Source organism: Stegostoma tigrinum, chromosome 15 (genome assembly GCF_030684315.1).
Source record: "Stegostoma tigrinum isolate sSteTig4 chromosome 15, sSteTig4.hap1, whole genome shotgun sequence".
Taxonomy (NCBI): Eukaryota; Metazoa; Chordata; class Chondrichthyes; order Orectolobiformes; family Stegostomatidae; genus Stegostoma; species Stegostoma tigrinum.
Genome location: NC_081368.1, coordinates 10,765,637 through 10,789,172, shown reverse-complemented (window position 1 = coordinate 10,789,172; position 23,536 = coordinate 10,765,637). Strand labels below are relative to the sequence as shown.

At 44.3% G+C, this 23,536-nt stretch overlaps 1 protein-coding gene across 1 annotated transcript in view; it reads right to left on the bottom strand.

The window, feature by feature from the left end:
• Window positions 1-17,097, bottom strand: part of zgc:66433 (uncharacterized protein LOC321250 homolog) — a 176,765-nt gene extending 159,668 nt beyond the window's left edge. Inside the window, exon 1 of the mRNA XM_048544803.2 lies at window positions 16,919-17,097. The gene's annotated coding sequence lies outside the window, so the exon portion shown is untranslated. The remainder of the gene's footprint in view (window positions 1-16,918) is intronic.
• Between the last annotated feature and the right edge of the window lie 6,439 nt (window positions 17,098-23,536).

The window sequence follows — 23,536 nt, the reverse complement described above, 5'->3', positions numbered from 1 at the left end:
CACTACCACCCGCTGTCCCCTACCTTCAAGCCAGTTATGCAACCAAATGACTAGTTTTCCACATATACCATGTGATTTAATCTTGTTAAGCAGTCTGCCATGTAGATCCTTTTTGAACACTTTGCTGCAGTGCATGTAGAACACATCCACTGCTCTGCCCTCATCAATCCTCTTTGTCACTTCTTCAAAAATTCAATCAAATTAGTGAAACACGATTTCCCATGCACAAAGCCATGTTTGTTATCCTTAATCCGTCTTATCCTTTTCAAATATATGTAAATCCTGTCCCTCAGAATCCCCCTCAACAATTTGCCCACCACTGACGTTCGCCTCACCAGTCTCTAGTTCTCTAGCTTTAATTTACCACATTTTTAAAATAATGGTACCACATTAGCCAACCTCCAGCCTTCTGGTACCTCACCTGTGGCCATTGATGATACAAATATCTCAGTAATCACTTGCCTAGCTTCTCACAGAGTTCGAGGGTACACCTGATCCGTCATGGGGACTTATCTAACTTCACGCATTTTATGACATCCACCACCTCCTCCTCCATAATATGGACACTTGTCAAGACAATGCTATTTATTACCCCTCTCTCGCTTCCATGTCCTTCTCCACAGGAAGCACTGATATAAAATTCTTGTTTAGTACCTCCCCCATCTCCTGCAGTTCCAAACATAGGTGGCCTTGCTGATCTTTAAATTGGCCCATTCACTCCCTAGTCACTTTTTCGTCTTTATAGTATTTGTAGAATCCATTCAAATCACCTTAACTCTATTTACCAAAGCTACCTCATGTTTCCTTTTGCCATCCTGATTTCCCTCTTAAGTATAGTTCTACTGCCCTTATACTTCTCTAACAATTCACTTCCTCCCTATTGTCTATAGCTGATCATGTTGAACTTTTAACTTATTCCTTTATTTTCCTACTTGAGACGACAAAAGCCTTTCAATGTAAAGTATCACCTATTTCTTTATTTTTCTACTATTCTATGAAGTAATGTTTTTCTTTTAACTCTTGTTTCTCTTACTACTTTGTACCTATGTTTTTTTGTACCTGAGGTGATGCCATGTGTGATAATGTTTTACACTTTTCATCGTGCTCCTGTACTTCTGCACGTGAGGTGAGAACACGTGACAATAATATCTAAAATCTGAAAATCTAAATCTAAATATGCATCCTCTTTTTCTCAATCAAGAATGGATGGCAAGAAAGGAGGTGGCTTATTGAAGTTATTCCCCTGTTCTTGCCTCTGACCTCCCCTCTCCCTGTGACTCACTATCCCACAATTAGAAGAAAAAACACTTTACATGCTCCCCACTGGATCTTTTGAGGGCTAAGCTTCAACCAGTGGGCCTTAGGACCCAGAGGTGCCAACCTCTGAAGCTTAACATTATTCCTCTTATGTTCAACACCTGTTGTAATTCAGGTGAGCATCACATTCACCTTCCACATTACTTGCTGTATCTGCATACTAACCTATTGTGCAATATGCACTAGAATATCTAGATTCCTCTGCACTTCAGAATAAACAGTCTACTTAAGCATTGCAAACCATCTGCTTACTAAGCCGGCAGAGCCTATTTGAACAGAATTTCAATGCGGTCCTGCAAACAGAACTCACAAGCAATCAGAATCAACTGAGCAGAAAATTCAAGAAGGGATCGTACAGCATGGCCAAGTGAAATTAGGATTGATAGGAAGGGTGAGGGGAGAAACAAATTAAAAATATTATATATGAATGCACGAAGCATAAGAAATAGGGTGGATGAGCTTGAGGCTCAGTTGGAAGTTGGCAAGTATGATGTTGTGGGGATAGCTGAGACGTGGCTTCAAGTGGACAGGGCCTGGGAAATGAATATTCAAGGATATACGTGCTATCGAAAGGACAGATTGGTGGACAGAGGGGAGGGGTAGCCCTGTTGGTGAGGAATGATATTCGGTCCCTTGCAAGGGGGGACATAGAGTCAGGAGATGTAGCGTCAGTATGGATAGAACTGAGAAATTCTAAGGGTAGAAAGACCCTAATGGGAGTTATCTACAGGCCCCCAAACAGTAGTCAGGAGGTAGGGTGCAGGTTGAATCAAGAGTTGAAATTGGCCTGTCACAAAGGTATCACTACAGTTGTTATGGGAGATTTCAACATGCGGGTAGACTGGGTGAATCAGGATGGCGCTGGACCCCAAGAAAGGGAGTTTGTAGAGTGCCTCCGAGATGGATTCTTAGAACAGCTGGTACTGGACCCTACCAGGGAGGATGCAATTCTGGATCTGGTGTTGTGCAATGAACCGGATTTGATCAGGGACCGCAATGTAAAGGAGCCATTAGGAGGTAGTGACAATAATATGATAAGTTTTAATCTGCAGTTTGAGAGGGAGAAGGGACAATCGGAAGTGTCAGTATTGCAGTTGAATAAAGGGAACTGTGGAGCTATGAGGGAGGAGCTGGCCAAAGTTCAGTGGTTCAATACCCTGGCAGGGATGGCAGTGGAACAACAATGGGAGGTATTTCTGGATATAATGCAGAAGGTGCAGGATCAGTTCATACCAAAGAGGAAGAAAGATCCTAAGGGGAGGCGGGGTCAGCCGTGGCTGACGAAGGAAGTTAAGGACTGTATAAAGATAAAAGAGAAGAAGTATAACATAGCAAAGATGAGTGGGAAGCCGGAGGACTGGGAAGCTTTTAAAGAGCAACTGCTGATAACTAAAAAGGCAATACACAGAGAAAAAATGAGCTATGATGTAAAACTGGCCAAAAATATAAAGGAGGATAGTAAAAACTTTTTTAGGTATGTGAAAAGAAAAAAAATGGTTACGACTAAAATTGGGCCCTTGAAGTCAGAAACGGGTGAATTTATTACGGGGAACAAGGAAATGGCAGATGAGTTGAATAGGTACTTTAGATCTGTCTTCACTAGGGAAGACACAGGCAATCTTCCAGATGCAGTAGTGGCTGAAGGAGCGAGGGTAATGGACGAACTGAAGGGTATTTATATTAGGCAGGAAATGGTGCTGGATAGACTGTTAGGTCTGAAGGCTGATAAGTCCCCGGGACCTGATGGTCTGCATCCTAGGGTACTTAAGGAGGTGGCTCTACAAATCGTGGATGCATTAGTAATTATTTTCCAAGGTTCTATAGATTCAGGATCAGTTCCTGCGGATTGGAGGGTGGCAAATGTTGTCCCACTTTTCAAGAAAGGAGGGAGAGAGAAAACAGGAAATTACAGACCGGTTAGCCTGATGTCAGTGGTGGGAAAGATGCTGGAGTCAATTTTAAAAGATGAAATTACGACTCATTTGGATACTAGTAACAGAATAGGTCAGAGTCAGCATGGATTTACGAAGGGGAAATCATGCTTGACTAATCTTCTGGAATTTTTTGAGGATGTATCTATGAAGATGGATAAGGGAGAGCCAGTGGATGTAGTGTACCTGGACTTTCAGAAAGCCTTTGATAAAGTCCCGCATAGGAGATTGGTGAGCAAAATTAGGGCACATGGTATTGGGGGCAAAATACTAAGCTGGATTGAAAGTTGGCTAGCTGACAGGAAGCAAAGAGTAGTGATAAACGGGTCCCTTTTGGAACGGCAGGCAGTGACCAGTGGGGTACCACAAGGTTCGGTGCTGGGACTGCAGCTGTTTACGATATATATTAATGATATAGACAAAGGCATTAGAAGTAATATTACCAAATTTGCTGATGACACAAAGTTGGGTGGCAGTGTGAAATGTGAGGAGGATGTTATTAGAATACAGGGTGACTTGGACAGGCTAAGTGAGTGGACGGATGCATGGCAGATGCAGTTTAATGTGGATAAATGTGTGGTTATACACTTTGGTGGCAAGAACAGGAAGGCAGATTCCTATCTCAATGGAGTCAAGTTAGGTAAAGGGGAAGCACAATGTGATCTAGGTGTTCTTGTACATCAGTCAATGAAAGCAAGCATGCAGGTACAGCAGGCAGTGAAGAAAGCTAATAGCATGCTGGCCTTCATCACAAGAGGAATTGAGTATAGGAGCAAAGAGGTCCTTCTGCAGCTGTGCAGGGCCCTGGTGAGACCGGACCTGGAGTATTGTGTGCAGTTTTGGTCTCCCAATTTGAGGAAGAACATTCTTGCTTTTAAGGGAGTGCAGCGTAGGTTCACAAGGTCAATTCCCGGAATGGCGGGACTATCATATGTTGAAAGATTGGAGCGACTGGGCTTGTATACTCTTGAGTTTAGAAGGATGAGAGGGGATCTGATTGAGATGTATAAGATTATTAAGGGATTGGACACTGTGGAGGCAGGAAACATGTTTCTGCTGATGGGTGAGTCCAGGACCAGAGGACACAGTTTAAAAATAAGGGGTAGGCCATTTAGAACAGAGTTGAGGAAAAACGTCTTCACCCAGAGAGTGGTGGATATATGGAATGCTCTGCCCCAGAAGGCAGTGGAGGCCAACTCTCTGGATGCTTTCAAGAAAGAGGTAGACAGAGCTCTTAAAGATAGTGGAATCAAGGGTTATGGGGATAAGGCAGGAACAGGATACTGATTGTGGATGATCAGCCATGATCATAACGAATGGTGGTGCTGGCTTGAAGGGCCGAATGGCTTACTCCAGCACCTACTGTCTATTGTCTATTGTCTATAAAACAGCAGCAATGTTTCTCCATCAAAGCAGTTTTACTCCTCCAGCAAGATGCAATTTCCTCAGAACTGTTTTGAGGAAGGGTCACCAGACCCGAAATGTTAACTCTGTTTGCTCCTCCAGTGATGCTGCCAGAGCTGCTGAGCTTTTCCAGCAACTTTGTTTTTGTTCCTGATTTACAGTATCTGCAGTTCTTTTGGTTTTTATTCATTATTGACAACCCTGTCCATCAAGCACGCTATCACACGAAGCTCACCCCAGCCTATCAGCCACTGTTCCTATAACAACTGGCCACTAGTTGAATTGCAGGGGATGAACAAGCATCACTGACATTAGCGCTGTCTTTACAAGTCTATGGTGCACCCAAACAGACTCTGTCAGTCTGAAACTGCCCTGAACAGTTGCCCCAGACCTGGTAGGGAATGGAAATTTTGTGCACCAGGAGCTGGAGGTGGATGGGTGGTACAGGGTCATGAAGGATGGTCCCATGTCCGCCTGGTCAAAGACAGCCACCCAAGTCAGCGCAGACTCAGCTGCCTGGTGGAATGGCCAGCAGAAAAGGAAGCTGTCAAAGTCCTTCTCCACTCCAACAGCGCCAGTGTCACCATCATCTCTCCGATACCTCAAACTCATTATAAATTTGTTACTGCGCCCATCTCCCAACGAGGCTCATGTTCTACCACTCTCACTATCCACTACAATATATATCCTCACGAGCACTCACCCACCCCAACCACTGACACCCTGAACCCTGCTTACACACTGCACTGCCTACTCACTCAGTTGGGTCACCTCCCCAACTGTACCAAAAACAACTTCTTCTTCAGAAATAGAGATAACAAGCTGTGGAGCTGGATGAACACAGCAGGCCAAGCAGCTTTAAAGGAGCAGGAAAGCTGACTTTTCCGGTCTGGACCCTTCTTCACTAAAAGGGTCCTGCTTGGATTGCTGTGTTCATCCAGCTCTACACCTTGTTATCTCAGTTTCTCCAGCATCGGCAGTTCCCACTATCCCTTCTTCTTCAGAACCTACCTTTTCTCATTCCAGCAGGAAAACAGCTCACAGTGGCATAGAAAGAGTCAAGATGGATTGTGGGCTTGACTCTTTCTATGCCACTGTGAGCTGTTTTCCTGCTGGAATGAGAAATGATGAGTTTGAGGTATCGGAGAGATGACGGTGGCACGGGCGTTGTTGGAGTAGAGAAGGACTTTGACAGCTTCCTTTGCTGCTGGCCATTCCGTCAGACAGCTGAGTCCGCGCTGACTTGGGTGGCTATCTTTGACCAGGCAGACATGGGACCTTCCTTCATGACCCTGTACCACACATCCACCTTCTCCATTCAACATTTAATTCCTCACCACTTAAGAGATCTGACTCTGACTGCCTTGAGCACTTGACTGACTGTGTCAAGTCTCTGTCCTGGTATTGGAGGATGCCCTGTCTTGGCTGTTGGCAGTACTGTGAGCCTGGTATCTCTGGCTGAGTGACAAGCAGCAGAACGACAAGGATGCTGCAAGTACCCAGGTCAGCTCACCATGAGTGAGTACTGAGACAGCAAGAAAAAGAGGTCATACATGCATCCTGGTCCAGTCCGTGACCTGGGTGTGAGTCCCTGAGTACACAGTGTCCTTGCTGCAGCATTATGGTGATAGTTGCTGCTGTATATCAAGGTACAGCACTGACATTCATTACAGTAGTAAGTGGGTCAGGGATGTGCCATGAGGGTTCTTAGAGCTGGCTCATATCAGATGTCAATGCCTATGGGTGTGGGGTGCCCATGGGCTGAGTGCACAAGGACTCGCTTCTTGTCCAAAATGGAGATCCTTTGAAGCCAGCGGCAAGCTGAAGTTACCAGGACCCCGCTCTGACTTCCATGACAAGAATTCTTAGCGTCTAGTTTGCACAACAGAATTGGTAAAATAGGAAGCTGCATCATAATGAGGCAAAATGTGCACTTAATAATGTCGTTAATAAGCAATAATCTCCCCTTACAAGCAGCTCACCACTGTCTGGTGAGAATCTCACCCGAGCAGTTGCAGTTGCAGAAAGGAAGCACTGAGTTATTCCCCATGTCAAGATTGGCCCTACAAATTCTTACCATAACAAAATGTGGTCCTGCCACATTTATCGCCATCACCCACTTTGTTCATACCCACTTGGGGGTAGATGAGTGGTATCTGGTTCTGGGGAGCTGGGGTGGTGGGGACAGTTGTTGGGACAGGGCTTGGGTGTGTAAGGGATCTGAGGAGCCGGAGTTCGGAGGAGAGATGGGGAAGGTGGTAAGTTGGAATATCATTCAAATAGTCACTCAGGAGTTTGACAAGTATTTAATAGGGTAATCTGTCTGTAGTAGCTATCTATTTAACTGCAATGGAAACCTCTGAATTCTGTGATTCAAATGTGTGCCAGGTTCTGTCATCCTGTTATAAGAAGGATAGTGTTAAGGTGGAAAGGGTTCAGAAAATGGATGTTGCAGTGAATGGAGGGTTTGAATTATGAGGAGATGCTGGATAGGCTGGGACATTTTGCTGGAGCAGAAGAGGTTGAGGGATGACCTCACAGTGGTTAATAAAGTCATAAGGGGTATAGATAAGATGAATGGCCGATGTCATTTCTTTAAGGTGGGGGATTTCAAGACAGTCAAAAGAATATGATAACAATAAAAGACCGTATGATTATGGGAAGAGATGCTGCCTTTTGCAGTAATGCCCAGCACTTAGGATCAATGTGTTATCTGCCTTGTATCAGAGTTAAGGGAACCTGAGCATGTTTGGAGGTTATGTGATGAAGGATCCAATTGTCGCATGCCATGGAGTAACCGGGAATGAGGTTTTACTGAGAGAGCTTGAGCAGATAGCATTAAAACTAAAGCTTCACAGATAATAATCTTTGGGTTGTTCTGTGAGTCACATGCAAATTGACATTGGGACAAATAAATCAGAAGGTTAAATACATGGCTAAAATAATGGCATTGGAGACAGGAGTTTTGATTCAGAGGATACTGCATCTAATACTGGGGAAAGAGAAAGCTGTTTTATTGGGCAGTGTTTTATAAGCATACACATGTGAGGAGATACCTAGAACTGCAGATGCTAGAGTCAGAGTCAACACAGTGTTGAGCTGGAGGAACACAGCAGGTCAGGCAGCATCAGAGGAGCAGGAAAGTCGATGTTTCGGGTTTACACCCTTCATTGTGGCTAGGGAGGGAGAATGGAGCTCGGAAATAAAAGGGGTGGAGCACAGGGCTACCAGAAGGTTGATGGGATGCTGATAGGTGGGCGCAGGTAGCGGTTAGTGGGGATTGGTCAGCGGGATGGTTTGGGCAGATAGGCAGGAAAGGAGATGGACAAGTTGTATCAGGTCAAGGAGGCAGGGATGAGAGGGAGGGTTTAACATGGGATGAGGGTGGGAAATTTTGAAACTGGTAAATTCTGTCTTGAGGCCATCAGGCTGTAGGCTCCCAAGGTGGAATATGTTGCTCCTCCAGTTTGCAGGTGGTATAATTGTGACACTGGAGGAGGTCTAAGATGGACATGTCACCAAATGGATGGAAAGATGCTGTTGATTATTGCACACGGAGCGCAGATGGTCCATGAATCGGTCACCGAGTCTGCGCTTGGTCTCACTGTAGAAGGGGCCACATCGGGAACAACAGATACAGGAGACCAGGTTGGAGGATGTACAGGTGAATTCCCGTTGTATTTGTAAAGACTGCTGGGGGCACTGGACGTAGGTGAGGGGGAGGTGTCGGGGCAGGTGAAGTACCTCCTGAGGTTGCAGAGAAAGGAGGAGTCTTTGGCTAAATGGCTGGTTTGTGGTACCAATTGCTGCCAGCAATGTGCGTTCAATTCCCTCACCAGTGGAGGTCATCACGAGGGCCTGTCCTTGTCAATCTCTCCCTTTGCCTGTGATGTGGTGGCCCTCAAGTTGAGCCACAACGAATTGTGTCTTGGTGATGTTGAGAGCCCTATGGTCTGGTAGGAGTGTGAGAGCTTTACCTTTATGTACATATGAATATCCAAATTAGGAGTATCAGTCATTCAGTCCCTTGAGCTTGTACAACCACTGAATAATATCATGCCTGTGGCTTCAACTCATAAGGACGCTAGACAGAGTAGAAAGAAGCTACATATGAATTGGTAAATGGAAACTGTATGCAGTTGCTGTGTAGATTCTTAAAATAGACTTTAATCATAGAATCCCTACAGTGTGGAAACAGGCCCTTTGGTCCAACAAACCCACACTGATTCTTGGGGCACCCCCCCCCAAACCCATCCCCCTATAAACTACACACCCCTGAACACTATGGGCAATCCACCTAGCCTGCACATCTTTGGACTGTGAGAGGAAACTGGAGCACCTGAAGGCACCCCACAAAGGCATGGGGAGAGTGTGCAAACTCCACATAGGCAGTTATCTGAGGGTGGAATTGAACTTGGGTCCCTGGTGCTACGAGGCTGCAGTGCAAACCACTGAGCCACCATGTTGCCCCTTTATGCTGAGGGACATGTCCTCTCTTTGAGGTTGTGATATAAATATTCCAGAATATCTTACTTTTGAAAGAAACAGGCAAAATGGAACAAGTGGAAGAGAGAACGTCAGATGAATACTTTGTACATTCCTTAATTGTAGAGCTGTATAGCATGAAAACAGACCCTACAATCCAACTCATCCATGCTGACCAGATACCCTAAATTAATCTAGACCCATTTGCTGGCATTTGGCTCACATATCCTCAGACCCCTTCTTTTTCATGTACCCAATACAGAAGCTTTTAAATGTTGCAGTAGAACCAGCCTCCACCACTTCTTTCATTCTTTCAACTCATTCTTTACAACATATCACCCTCTGTGTGAAAATGTTACTCCTTAGGTCCTTCTTAAATCATTCCCCTCTCAGCTTAAACCTGTGCTTTCTAGTTTTGGATTCCCCTACCTGGGGAAAACACCTTGAATATTCACCCTATCCATGACCCTCATGATTTTATAAACATCCATGAGGTCACCCTCAGCTTTCAATGCTCCAGGGAAAATAGCCCCAGCGTATTTAGCCTTTCCCTATTGCTCAAACCCTCCAACTCTGGCAACACCCTTGCTGAAATTTCTGAAGAAAGGTCCCGACCCGAAAAGTCAAGCTTTCCTGCTCCTCTGATGCTTCTTGGCCCACTGTGCTCATCCAGCTTCACATCATGTTATCTTAGAGCAAAACTGCATGCAGCATTACAAAAGAGGCCAAACCAATACCCTGTACAGTTGCCAACATGGCCTCCCAACTCCTATGCTCACTGCTCTGACCCCCAAAGGCAAGCGTACTAAACACCTTCTTTGTTATGAGATAGCAAGGACTGCAGATGCTGGAGTCAGTGCCAATACAGTGCAGAGCTGGAGGAACACAGCAGGTCAGGCAGCATCAGAGGAGCAGGAAAGTCAATGTTTTGGGTTTACTCCACTTTCAAGGAACTATGAACCTGCACCCCAAGTTCTCTTTGTTCAGCAACACTCCCTAGGATCTTGCCAATGAGTGTACAAGTCCTGCCCTAATGTGCGCTATCAAAATGTAGCACCTCACATTAATCTGAAAAAACTCCATCGACCACAGCTCGACCCATCTGATTGAAGTCCCGTTGTACTCTGAGGTAACCTAATTTGCTGTCCACTGCACCACCAGTTTTGGTGTCATCTGCAAACTTACTAACCATATCTCCAATACACACATCCAAATCATTTATATTGATAACAAAAAGCAGTGAAACCAATATCAATCCTTATGGCATACCGCTGCTCACAGGCCTCCAGTCTGAAAAACAACCTTCCACCACCACCCGCTGACCCTACTTCAAGCCAGTTATATATCTAAATAGCTAGTTCTCTGTGCATTCCATGTTTTTTAGCTTTGTTAACCAGTCTAGTGCACAGAACCTTGTTGAACACCCTGCTGAAGTCCATATAGACCACATCCACTGCTCTGCCCTCATCAATCTTCTTTGTCACTTCTTCAAAACCTCAATCACGTTAGTGACACATGATTTCCCATGCACAAAGCCACATTGACTATCCCTAATCAGTCCTTGCCTTTCCAAATACATGTAAATCTCTCCAACAATTTGCCCACCACTGATGTCAAGGCTCACCACTTTATAGTTCCCTGGCTTTTCCTCACCATCTTTCCCAAATAATGGCACTATGTTAGCCAACCTCCAGTCTTCTGGCACCTCTCCTGTAGCTATTGCTGATACAAATACAAAAATGGAGACTGTTTAAGGAACAGTTGTTGCGAGTGATGAATAAGTATGTCCCTCTGAGACAGGCAAGAAGGGGTAAGATAAAGGAACCTTGGATGACGAGAGCGGTGGAGCTTCTCGTCAAAAGGAAGAAGGTAGCTTACATAAGGTGGAGAAAGCTAGGGTCAAGCTCAGCTCTAGAGGATTACAGGCAGGTGAGGAAAGAGCTCAAAAATGGTCTGAGGAGAGCCAGGAGGGGGCATAAGAAAAGCTTGGCAGAACGGATTAGGGAGAACACAAAGGCATTTTACACTTTTGTGAGGAATAAGAGAATGGTCAAAGAAAGAGTAGGTCCGATCAGGGATAGCATAGGGAACTTGTGTGTGGAGTCTGAGGAGGTAGGGGAAGCTCTAAATGAGTTTTTTGCTTCTGTCTTTACGAAAGAAACAAACTTTGTAGTGAATGAAACCTTTGAAGAGCAGGTGTGCATGCTGGAATGGATAGAGATGGAGGAAGTTGATGTGCTGGAAATTTTGTCAAACATTAAGATTGACAAGTCGCCAGGCCCGGACCAGATTTGTCCTCGGCTGCTTTGGGAAACGAGAAATGCAATTGCTTTGCCACTTGCGAAGATCTTTGCATTCTCGCTCTCCACTGGAGTCGTACCTGAGGACTGGAGACAGACAAATGTAATTCCTCTCTTCAAGAAAGGAAATAGGGAAATCCCCGGCAATTACAGACCAGTAAGTCTCACGTCTGTCGTCTGCAAGGTGTTAGAAAGGATTCTGAGGGATAGGATTTATGACCATCTGGAAGAGCACGGCTTGGTTAAATGCAGTCAACACGGTTTTGTGAGGGGCACGTCATGTCTCACAAACCTTATCGAGTTCTTTGAGGATGTGACTAGAAAAGTTGATGAGGATCGAGCTGTGGATGTGGTGTATATGGACTTCAGCAAGGCATTTGATAAGGTTCCCCATGGTAGGCTCATTCAGAAGGTCAGGAGGAATGGGATACAGGGGAACTTAGCTGTCTGGATACAGAATTGGCTGGCCAACAGAAGACAGCGAGTGGTAATAGAAGGAAAATATTCTGCCTGGAAGTCAGTGGTGAGTGGTGTTCCACAGGGCTCTGTCCTTGGGCCTCTGCTGTTTGTAATTTTTATTAATGACTTGGATGAGGGGATTGAAGGATGGGTCAGCAAGTTTGCAGATGACACAAAGGGTGGAGGTGTCGTTGACAGTATAGAGGGCTGTTGTAGGTTGCAGCGGGACATTGACAGGATGCAGAGACGGGCTGAGAGGTGGCAGATAGAGTTCAACCTGCATAAATGCGAGGTGATGTATTTTGGAAGGTCGAATTTGAAAGCTGAGTACAGGATTAAGGATAGGATTCTTGGCAGTGTGGAGGAACAGAGGGATCTTGGTGTGCAGATACATAGATCCCTTAAAATGGCCACCCAAGTGGACAGGGTTGTTAAGAAATCATATGGTGTTTTGGCTTTCATTAACAGGGGGATTGAGTTTAAGAGTCGTGAGATCTTGTTGCAGCTCTATAAAACTTTGGTTAGACCGCACTTGGAATACTGCGTCCAGTTCTGGTCGCCCTATTATAGGAAAGATGTGGATGCTTTGGAGAGGGTTCAGAGGAGGTTTACCAGGATGCTGCCTGGACTGGAGGGCTTATCTTGTGAAGAGAGGTTGACTGAGCTCGGACTCTTTTCATTGGAGAAAAGGAGGAGGAGAGGGGACCTAATTGAGGTATACAAGATAATGAGAGGCAGAGATAGAGTTGATAGCCAGAGACTATTTCCCAGGGCAGAAAAGGCTAACACGAGGGGTCGTAGTTTTAAGCTGGTTGGAGGAAAGTATAGAGGGGATGTCAGAGGCCGGTTCTTTACACAGAGAGTTGTGAGAGCATGGAATGCGTTGCCAGCAGCAGTTGTGGAAGCAAGGTCATTGGGGACATTTAAGAGACTGCTGGACATGCATATGGTCACAGAAATTTGAGGGTGCATACATGAGGATCAATGGTCGGCACAACATCATGGGCTGAAGGGCCTGTTCTGTGCTGTACTGTTCTATGTTCTATGTTCTAAATATCTCAGCAAGGGGCCTGCAATCACTTGCTTGGATTTCCACAAAGTTCTCGGGCATACCTGATCAGGTCCCATGAACTTATACACCTTGATGTATTTATAGTCATGAAAGTCATAAAAGTACTCCAGATAGTGGGCTATTAATTCATTCATCTATGTCTGCTCGAGTGTAGGGCATTTCATCCCTAGCTACTTTCTTGATAGCAATCGTCGATGGTGGTTTGCCATTGCCCTCCACTGACAGGATGTGGAGCTGATTCCAAGACTACCCCAGCCAGAACAGTAATTAAATCCATGTTTTTGCCTTTATTCGGAACTGCATGCTTAACCATCTAGCCAACTGAGTTGACCAGCCATTATAGACAATAATGACTGCATATTTGTAAAGAGAGGAATGAATGAAACTACAAGATGACGAATCCCTGGGTCTGGTGGCCTGCATTCCTGGGCATTAAATAAAATCAATATAGAGATGCAAAGCTCAAAAGATAGAGGATGCATTAATTTTGATCCCCAAATCCTAAATTGCTCCAAGATATTGGGAGTTTATGTGTCTTAAAATTTTAACTTGATTTTTATTTTAATAGTTATTTGCAAATCTTTTACATTTACATTCCACAAGTGATTTTGTGATACATTTGCACATAATTTTTCAGCATACCATCAGAAACAAAGACATGAAAGCAAAGTTCAGTTAGTTAACTGATGGAAGCTGTTCTCTTCATTTTAAACATTACATGATCTATGCAATGGTGTAATTAATTTCAAGGAAAAAAATAGTGGTTAAATGGTAACTATGCATGGTTGCTATGTACCATCTTAGAAGTAGTCTTTATATGCAGGGAAATGTCTCCTCTTTGAACTTGTTGTGCAGTAGGGAAACTGGAGAAGCATTTATGATTCAAGAATCCATTGTCACTTGGGAGAAAACCCTTTCCCAGGTTAGAATTTAAAAGGCATCTGGATGGGAGTATGAATGGGAAGGGTTTAGAGAGATACAGACCAAATTCTGGCAAATGTGACACATCTGGTCATCATGGACGAGTTGGACTGAAGGATCTGTTTCTGTGCTGTATATCTTGATGGCTCTAATTGCAACTTTTCAAATAGCCTTTTGTTTCTATGTTGGCAACGCAAGCTTCTGAAGAAGTTAAACCAGGTTGCATTTGTCACCTCGGGTGCAAGGGATTGCATCGCTTCAACTTGAAGAAGAGCAGACAGACCTTGTCTTTTTTTCTGGTACAATATTCGTCCTTCAGTCAAAGTCACCAAGAAAAAAAGAGTATTGTCGTCTTCTGTATGGGAACTGGCCATACTCAAATTGAAGACCATAAAGCTATTAGAAATAAGAACACAACTATACCATACCATTCAACAGAGTCATGGTTGATCCAACACTCCTCATGCTTTGCCCTTTCCCTGTAAACCTTAATTCCCCAACTGATCAAGAATCTATTTCAGCCTTGAATATACACAAGGACACTGTTCCTCAGCTCACTGTGGCAAGGAGCTCCAAAGACTCACAATCATCTGAAAGAAGAAATTCCTACTCATCTCAGTCTTAAGTTGGAACCCCTTTATTCTGAGACTATGTCCTTTGGTCCTCAACTCTCCCATGAGGGGAAACATCCTCTCAGCATTTGCCTTGTCAAGTGAATCTTCTCTGACCTGCCTCCAGTGGAATCTTTCCTTTCCAATGTGATAAGAATGGCTACAGTTTAATAATTCTCAATAGGAAGGAAAGTAATTTGGAACACCCTTATATTGTGAAAGTTGCTATATAAATGCAAGGTGTTTCCTTCTTCCACATGTGACTGAGCCATTCTATATGTTTATCGTTCCTTCTTTGTCAGGTCCAGTACTTTTGATAAAAACCGAAAGAACTGCTGATCCTATAAATCAGGAACAAAAACAAAGTTGCTGGAACAGCTCAGCAGAGCCGGCAGCATCTGTGAAGGAAAAAACAGCGTTCACATTTCGGGTCCAGTGACCGTTCCTCAGAACATCCCTGAAGCGCTAACTTTGATTTTGTTCCATGTTCTCTTGAGATTATGTTGCCTGCAGTTGTAAATATGAGGGACGTCGATAGGGTGAATAGCCAAGGTCTTTCTCTCAGGGTAGGAAAGTCCAAAACTAGAGGGTGTAGGGTTAAGATGGGGGGGGGGTAAAGATTTAAAAGTACCTGAAAACACACAGAGGGTGGTACATGCATGCAATGAACTGCCAGATGAGGAGGTGGAGTTGGGTACAATTACATCATTTAAAAGGCATTTGGATGGGTACATGAATAGGAAGGTTTTAGAGAGATATAGGTCACATGCTGGCAAATAGGACTGGATCAGTTTAGAATATCTGGTCAACATGGATGAATTGGACCAGAGGATCTGTTTCCATGCCGACTAACTCTATGACCCTGTCATATCGCTTCCCTCCTTGCTCCTGGCCACAGGAATATTCAAGCACTGAGCCATCGCACTGAGGTTTTTGCGTATTTGTGTACAGGAACAATCAGATGAGGGTTGTGTTCCCCCTCTCCATCCCAACCTTCAAACAAAGCAGAGAACACCCAGTACATACACATTGACATAAAACAGAGTGCACATGCTGGAGGTCTGAAACCAGCACAGCAACTCTGCAGATCTGGCAGCCTTTGCTGAGCGAGAGCAAAGTTAATCTTTCAAGTCCACTGACTCTGCTGAAGAACTCAAAACGTGAACTCTGCCTTCTCTCTGCAGACACTGCAAGACCTGCTGAGTTTCTCCAGCAATTTCAGTTTTTGTTTCATACGTAATTAATGCTCTGCTTTTAGAAAAACCAGAAGAAGGAACAACTTGTTTGTCCACCTGGTGCAGGAATTAACTTATTCTATGTCAATAATTGAACAGGATTAGAGGATCTCTGGTGAAGCAACGCCCCTAACTCTGATTCAGGAAGCCCTAGGTACAAACCCCATCTGAACCAGAGATGTGTCATTACATCTCTAAAGAGATATATTCGGGAAAATATCATTAATAGAGTTAGTGGAACTGCTTAAAATAATCCGTTTACTTGTTTATTTTGTGAAACACTTATGGAGAAAAAACGATAGTCACGGACATTCGAAGAAAACAGTGAAAAAAATACATCCAGTTGACAAATATAAGCGAATCCAGGACCATCATAAAATTCTTGTGTGACCCAGAGGTAGGAAGCAGTGCCAGGCTACTGGATCTTGTCGCAGAAATTACTGGAAAAACTCAACAGGGTTACGGTGAGTAACCCTGGGCTCGGAACATTATCTCTGTCTGTGCACAGATGCTGCCAGATCCGCTAAGTTTCTGCAGCAATTTTCTGTTTCAGATTTCCAGCCTCTGCAGTTTTCCTCGTTTTATTTTCGCCGGGTCTTGTGGTGGTTCAAACACTCGCCCATTAATCATGCCAAACCTTCCACTTCCCCACGGTCTCCCTCGGTTCGACACAGTTCCCGAGACGGTGACCAAGCATAAGCGAATACTCCGCTTTCCCAGGGGGACAGTGAAACTGACACGTCTTCACGGGTCACGCCGTCTGGGTCAAAAAGACCATTTAGTCAATGCTCGGCGCCGCTCTGATTGTTTCAACTTACTGGATGCACACGCTCCGTAATAAAACAAAACCTGTCAAAATCTTCCCCAATTTGCCTCCCTCCCCCAAAGGGAGGGCTGACTTAATCCCGATTTATTTCTTGGAGCATTTCATATCGAATCTGTGTCTAATATTTACCCGGGACTGCAGTCCACTACCATTTAATTCCAGTAACATTTAAAACCACACACAAACACACACACATACAATTACTGCAATATTTCAAGAGTCCGGACAAATTGCGAGGGTTGCCAGATGATAACTGACACTCCAACTTGACTCGGCTAACACAGATACATCCCTGACATTGTATGGAATTTGAGAAGTCCACAATCCAAACACAAACAGGTCAATACAGTGCCTTACTGTTTCTGGGATCACTTCTGTCTCAGGGCGCTTCCTCTGCGATTTATTCTCTCCCTCCGATTATTTTAAGGGTTGGCTTTAAATTGGTGATAAATGTCTTGCTGAGTCGCTGGAGTTGCTACAGCCTCTCGCTGGTCTCTCCCCGTTCTCTGTCCGTTCCGCCTGGTTGCCCGGCACACGATAGGACCGTGCAACATATTTGGAAGAGCCAGCCCTCCCACACTCTCTCTCCCCCTCCCAGCCGCCTCACCCCGCCCCACTTTCCATATAAGGGGCTCGAAGAGACTTCCATTAGGCTACGAGAGTGAGTGGAACCCCAGGAAATAACAGGGGACGCATTGTGTGCTGAATGTGGTGACTTTTTCAGATCGCAGCCCCCTCCATCGCTACTGCTGAAAGCATGCACATTGGAACTACGTGTTGTTGCAGTCTAACAACCCCAAAATAGTGTTTCTCCGTCCCAAAGTGCTGCACCTCAGAACGTCAGAACCAGCGCCACCCTAAACCCGTAAGCACAGGGATGAGTGGTTGATCAAAAAATGTTGCTTGTCAGGGGCATCTTAAAGGAGCTGACATAGAGGCCAGAGGTGCATCCCGGGAATTCCAGACCTTAACGCTCAGGCAGATGAGGGGCAGTGGAGCCATTAACATTGGGAATGGGGAAGAGGCTGGAGCAGGAGTAGTGATATTTCTTGGGAGATGTGGCATGCTAACGTTCTACCAACTAGATGGCATCCAGTCCAAAGCAGCCTACTTGATTGGCACTCCATTCACCAATCACTCCCTTCACCACCATAGAGTCCCTACAGTGTCGAGGCAGGCCATTCGGCCCATTGAGTCTATACCAATCCTCTGATGAGCATCTCACCCAGATGCACCTATCCCTGTAACCCTGCATTTCCCATGGCTAACCCACCTACCCTGCTCATCCCTGGACACTGTGGGCAATTTTACACAGTCAATCTGCCTAACCTGCCCAAATTTGGACTGTAAGAGGTAAGCCACGTGGACACAGGGAGAATGCTTGGAGTTTGCACATTCTCCCAGTATCTACGTGGATTTCCTCTTACAGTCCAAATTTGGGCGGGTTAGGTAGATTGGCTGTGCAAAATTGCCCACAGTGTCCAGGGATGTGCAGGCCAGGAATGATTCCACCCTCAATCCTGGCTGCCTGGTACTGTGAGGAAGCAATGCTAACCACTGAGCCACGGTGCTGCTTCAATGCACAGTTTATCAAATGCACAGTGGCAGCAGTATGCACCTTCTACATCAAACACAGAGAACAGTGGAGCAACTCAGCAGGTCTTGTAGCATCCGTGGAGAGAAAAAGCAGAGTTAATGTTCAAGTCCAGTCTGACTCTTCTTCAGAGCTGCCCTGAATATTAACACTGCTTCTTTCTCTAAAGATGCTGCCAGACCTCTTGAGTTTCTCCAGCTTTCTCTATGCTTGTTTCAGATTTCCAGCATCAGCAGTATTTCACTTTTATTAATGTACTATCTACAAGATGCTTTGTCGCATTCCACTGAGACAGCACCTTCCAAACTTACATCTTCTACTACGGGGAAATACAAGAACAGCACATGCACAGGAAGACCATCACCTGCAATTTGCCCTCCAAGCCTGACTTGCAACTATATTGCCACTCCATCGCGGCTGCTGGGTCGAAATCCTGGAACTACCTTCATAGCAGCACTGCTCCAGAACTGCAACAAATCAAGAAAGCAGCTCACCCACCACCTTCTCAAGGGCAGGTATTATTGGGCAACAAGTGCTGGTTCAGCCAGCGATATTGCGTGAATGCCCAACAAAGTTTAATGAATGTGATTCGAATTTGAAGATATAAGACACGTCTTGATGAGACACTGTTTGAAATTCTGAATGTCTATAATGTGCAGCATTCGATCAGCCTCTGTGCTTTATAATGTGAATGATGGTTGCATGATTGATCTGCAGAGCAATTGATTTTGGTGGTTTGGAAACTACATCATAATTCTCTTAGAACAGATCTGGTTTAATATCACTGAATGCTTTCTTCTGCCCAAGGGACATTGCCTTCAAGACTTTACCAATGGTGGGGGCGGGGGAGGGGAAAGGTGTTTGGCGATTGTATTTTGCCAATTGATGAAAAAGTGGTATTCTTTTGCAGAAAGGTCAACACTGTAAGAAAACAGGTTGGAGGTGATTGGCAATAAAAAGAAAAGCCAGAGGAGATACGAGGATATTTTGCGAATTGTTGTGATCTGGAATACAATGCAGAAAGAGTAAGAAGGCAGATTCAATAACAGCTTCCAAAAGAAAAATTGGATCTTTACTTGAAGGAAAATGAAGGGTTATGGGAAAAGTGCAGAGGGAGGTGGGATTAATTATATAGCTGTCATGAAGAATTATCACAGCCACAATGCAGTGAATGGACTTTTTTAAAATCTATGATTCTAACACTGGTAGAGGTAATGAGAAAAATAAAAGCTATCAGCAAAAGATTTTGAAATTTAGCCACTCCACCTTCTGTGCTCTTTTGTTTAGCCTTCTATCACGCTTAACCTTTTTCCCTGACTTGAAATTTGAAATTGAATATTATTTAAGAAATGCATTTTGAAGCCCGGAGGTTAAATTATCATCTAACTTTGTCTACAGATATATTTGGCATGAATAATCATGTTAAAAAGATAGAAACATGTAAAAGTCATGCATTGATAAAAACAGACAAACTCTGCAATGGTGAGGGTCTAGATATTGAAGGAAGAATAATGTTGAATTTAAAATGAAAATGAAATAACACATCAACGCAACATTCCCACATTACTTCACTAAGGACCTGAGTCATGGATGGAATAGGACTATATTGATACCTTGCCTTCCTGCATCTTATGAGAATGAATTTATTCAAACTCCTGAGTCACATTGATTGCTGTAGATGAGGTGGGAATAGTCAGTACTGACACTGGGTCATTTTTTGTTCATTCATGAGATGAGGGAATTGCTGGCTAGGCCAGCATTCATGGCCCATCCTAATTGTCCAGATGACAGTTAAGAGTCAACTACATGTGCATCAGGGATTTTCAAAAGATAGTACAATTGTTGACTCAGTGACAGTAGGAACTGCAGATGCTGGATCTTCTGAGATAACAAGGTGTAGAGCTGGATGAACACAGCAGGCCAAGCAGCTTCAGAGGAGAAAGAAGGCTGACTTTTCGGGTCTGGACCCTTCTTCAGACTCGTCCTGATTGTAGAGTGTACTGACTTAAGATCTGTTAGATCTTCACCGATCTCCACCTACTGTCACCTGCTGAAAGGTCACTGGTGTTAAATGTTAACTCCTTTTCTGTACAGATGCTGCCTGACCTGCAGCGTCCCAACACCATTCACAATTTGATGAAATAAGACTGCAGATCAATGAATTAGCACATTAAGTTCACACAATTACTTCCTAGGAATGCATTGTACATTTATTTCACTATGTTTAATATATATACTAAATCAACAACTTTGTGTTGCCAAATTGATGAGCATGGAAACTAAACATTTATTAAAACCAGTGTGATCATTTTTGGTTTTTAGCAAGAACCCCAGCATTGCGTTGATGCCTGTGTAAGGTAGAGTTTAGCCATCGTGTGGAGGCTGTTGTGTTGGACTGGGTGTGAGCAAGGTCAGAAGTTACACGACACCTGGTTATAGTCCAAACTCAAGCTCCTGACGAAGGAGCAGTGGTCCGAAAACTGATGACTTCAAATAAACCAGTTGGACTATAACCTAGTGTCATGTGATTTCTGACAAGGAAGTGTTTGACAGGTCTCTGCTGACAAACAATGTAAGAAAAATATTTGTGAACCAGTTTTTGCATATCTCAGCAGTAAGCTGAAGAAAATTGTGCCTCTCAACATCCTGACCTATTCAGTAATGTTTCACTAGCTAGCTAGCCTTATCTTCAACATTTGGCTTCAAAAATGGAGATCATTATGCACTTACTAAAGGCAAATCTAAGACTCAAATAACACCCATAAATCATCTCCTCTTCATTCTTCGGATGAGACAGTGTAAAGTTATTTCAATGTAGCATTGCATTTCCGTCCCTACTAAACATTGCAATTTAATCTAGACATACAGAGATGCATGCATTTTACCACATAACAATTAGAAGTGAAATTATACCATGATGTTTGAATTAAATGAGTGAGTGTAAGCTGTGGTTTCCTGACACTGGAAGTGGGTCACTTCACTAAGTGGGAATGGTGTGGAGGTTGAAATATTACCAACTCTCCAATGTTGAATTGTACCCAAATAATGATTCTTTATCCTTTTTTAATTCGGCAGTAGCTGATACTAAGAATTCAATCTGAACTCAATTGAGCAGCTAACTGCTTCAACCGGAATTTGGTTGACTTGGAAATATATTGCTGCCCTTTCATTATTGCTGACACAAAATCCTGGAATTCCCTCACTAGCAGCATTGTAGGTTTCCCTACATCACATGGACTGCAGTGGGTCAAGACAGTAGCTCATCACCATCTACACAAGGGAAACTAGGGAAGGGCAATAAATGCTGGCCTTGCCAGTAACGCCCATATACTATGTGTAAATGAAAGAAAGTTTATGCCAATGGTGGAATTTTTGCTTGCTTCTAAACTTTCAAATATAGTTGTGTTCATGTGCTTTATGACATCCTCCGGTACGTCAAGTCGACACAAATATTGATGGGCAATTTCACTGAAATTTATGACCTCAGTAACAACATTGAGAATGCAGATGTTTGAAGAACCTCCTCCTCTAATTAGTTGGTTTAATTGTCCACCACCATTCCCAAGTGGATGTTATAAGAATGCAGGCCTTTAATCTGATCCAATAGTTACAGGATCGCCTATTTCTGTCTACCACATGGTCATCGACAACTTAGCAGGTATGTGGTCCTGTGTCATTGCTTCCAACATGTTGACATTTTGGTCAACCCAGCACTGTTTCTGGTATAACAAAGTGTGGAGCTGGATGAACACAGCAGGCCAAGCAGCATCTCAGGAGCACAAAAGCTGACGCTTCCGGCCTCGACCCTTCATCAGAAACAGATGAAGGGTCCAGGCCCGAAACGTCAGCTTTTGTGCTCCTGAGATGCTGCTTGGCCTACTGTGTTCATCCAGCTCCACACTTTGTTATCTTGGATTCTCCAGCATTTGCAGTTCCCATTATCACTGCTTCTGGTGTGTTCTCCTAACTTTACTAAGTGCAAATTGATCCACTGGCTTGATGATAATGGTAGAGTCGGTACTCAACAAATCCATGAGATTACGGATCATGGTTGAACACAATTCTGCTGCCACTAATGAAACACAGAACTTCATAAATAAGTCAATTTTGAGCTGCTGGCAATGTCCTAAATTGATCCTATTTAGCTTCGTATGGATATCCCACAATGCAATGTGCGAAGGTTTCATCAGCTTGAATGCCAGTACTACATCTCCATTGGAGCTTTGCAAATGGTCATTCCTACAGATACTTTTGTGGCTCCATATGTCTGTAATAAGTAGATTGGTGAGGCTGTGGACAAATATAATTTTCATAGACTCATAGAATCTTTATGTGTGGAAGAAGGCAATTCTGCCCATTCAGTCTGTACTGGACCTCTGAACAGCATCCCACACAGACTGATTTCCCGCCAACTTATTCCTGTAACCCTGCATTTCCTATGACACCTAACCTGCATATCTTTGGACTCTGGGAGGAAACTGGATCATCTGAAGGAAAGCCATGCTGATATGGGGAGAATGTGTAAACTCCACACAGATAGCTGCCCAAGGGTGTAATTGGACCCTGGTCCCTAGCATTGTGAGGCAGTAGTACTGACCACTGAACCACCATGCCCACCCCCTACATGCACACAGCCCCCCTCAGTTGGTCATCTTACCACATGACACAGGCCCACTCTGGCAAATATGTCTTCAGGGCTTGACCAGCATAGTTAGTACCTATTTTGGTACCATGCTAAATTGCCCGTTGTGTTCAGAAATGTCTAGATTAGTTCGGTTATGGGGTGATGGGTCTGGGTGGGATGCTCTGAGGCTCGGTGTGGACTTGTTGGGCCAAAAGGCCTCCTTCCACACTGTCGGGAATCTATGATGATTCTTAAAGGGACTACGCACTATTTCACTGAGCCACCCTTCGTAATGGACACTGAAGTTTCCCAGCAAGAGTACAGATCATGCCTTTGCTGCGCTCCACGCTTTTTCCAATTAACATTCACAAGGGAGTAACATTGGTTCATTAATAGAGGGACAGTAATCAGGAGGACATCCTTTTATCACTGATACAATTTTAACCTCACTGTGAAGCTTCTTCCAGGGATGCCTAACCTGAAGAAGTTACCCTCCTCCCTCCGGACCAACCTCAGGGAATCTCTCTCCCACTGCAACACTCGTGTAATCTCTTCAGCCTTGAAACTGCTCGACCATGTCCTGAAGACCTGTCCGTCTTCCCTGGACTGACCTATCCCCTCCCTACCTCCCCACCTATACTCTCCTCTCCACCTATCTTCTTTTCTCTCCATCTTCGGTCTGCCTCCCCCTCTCTCCCTATTTATTCCAGAAGCCTCAGCCAATCCCCCTCTCTGATGAAGGGTCTAGGCCCAAAAC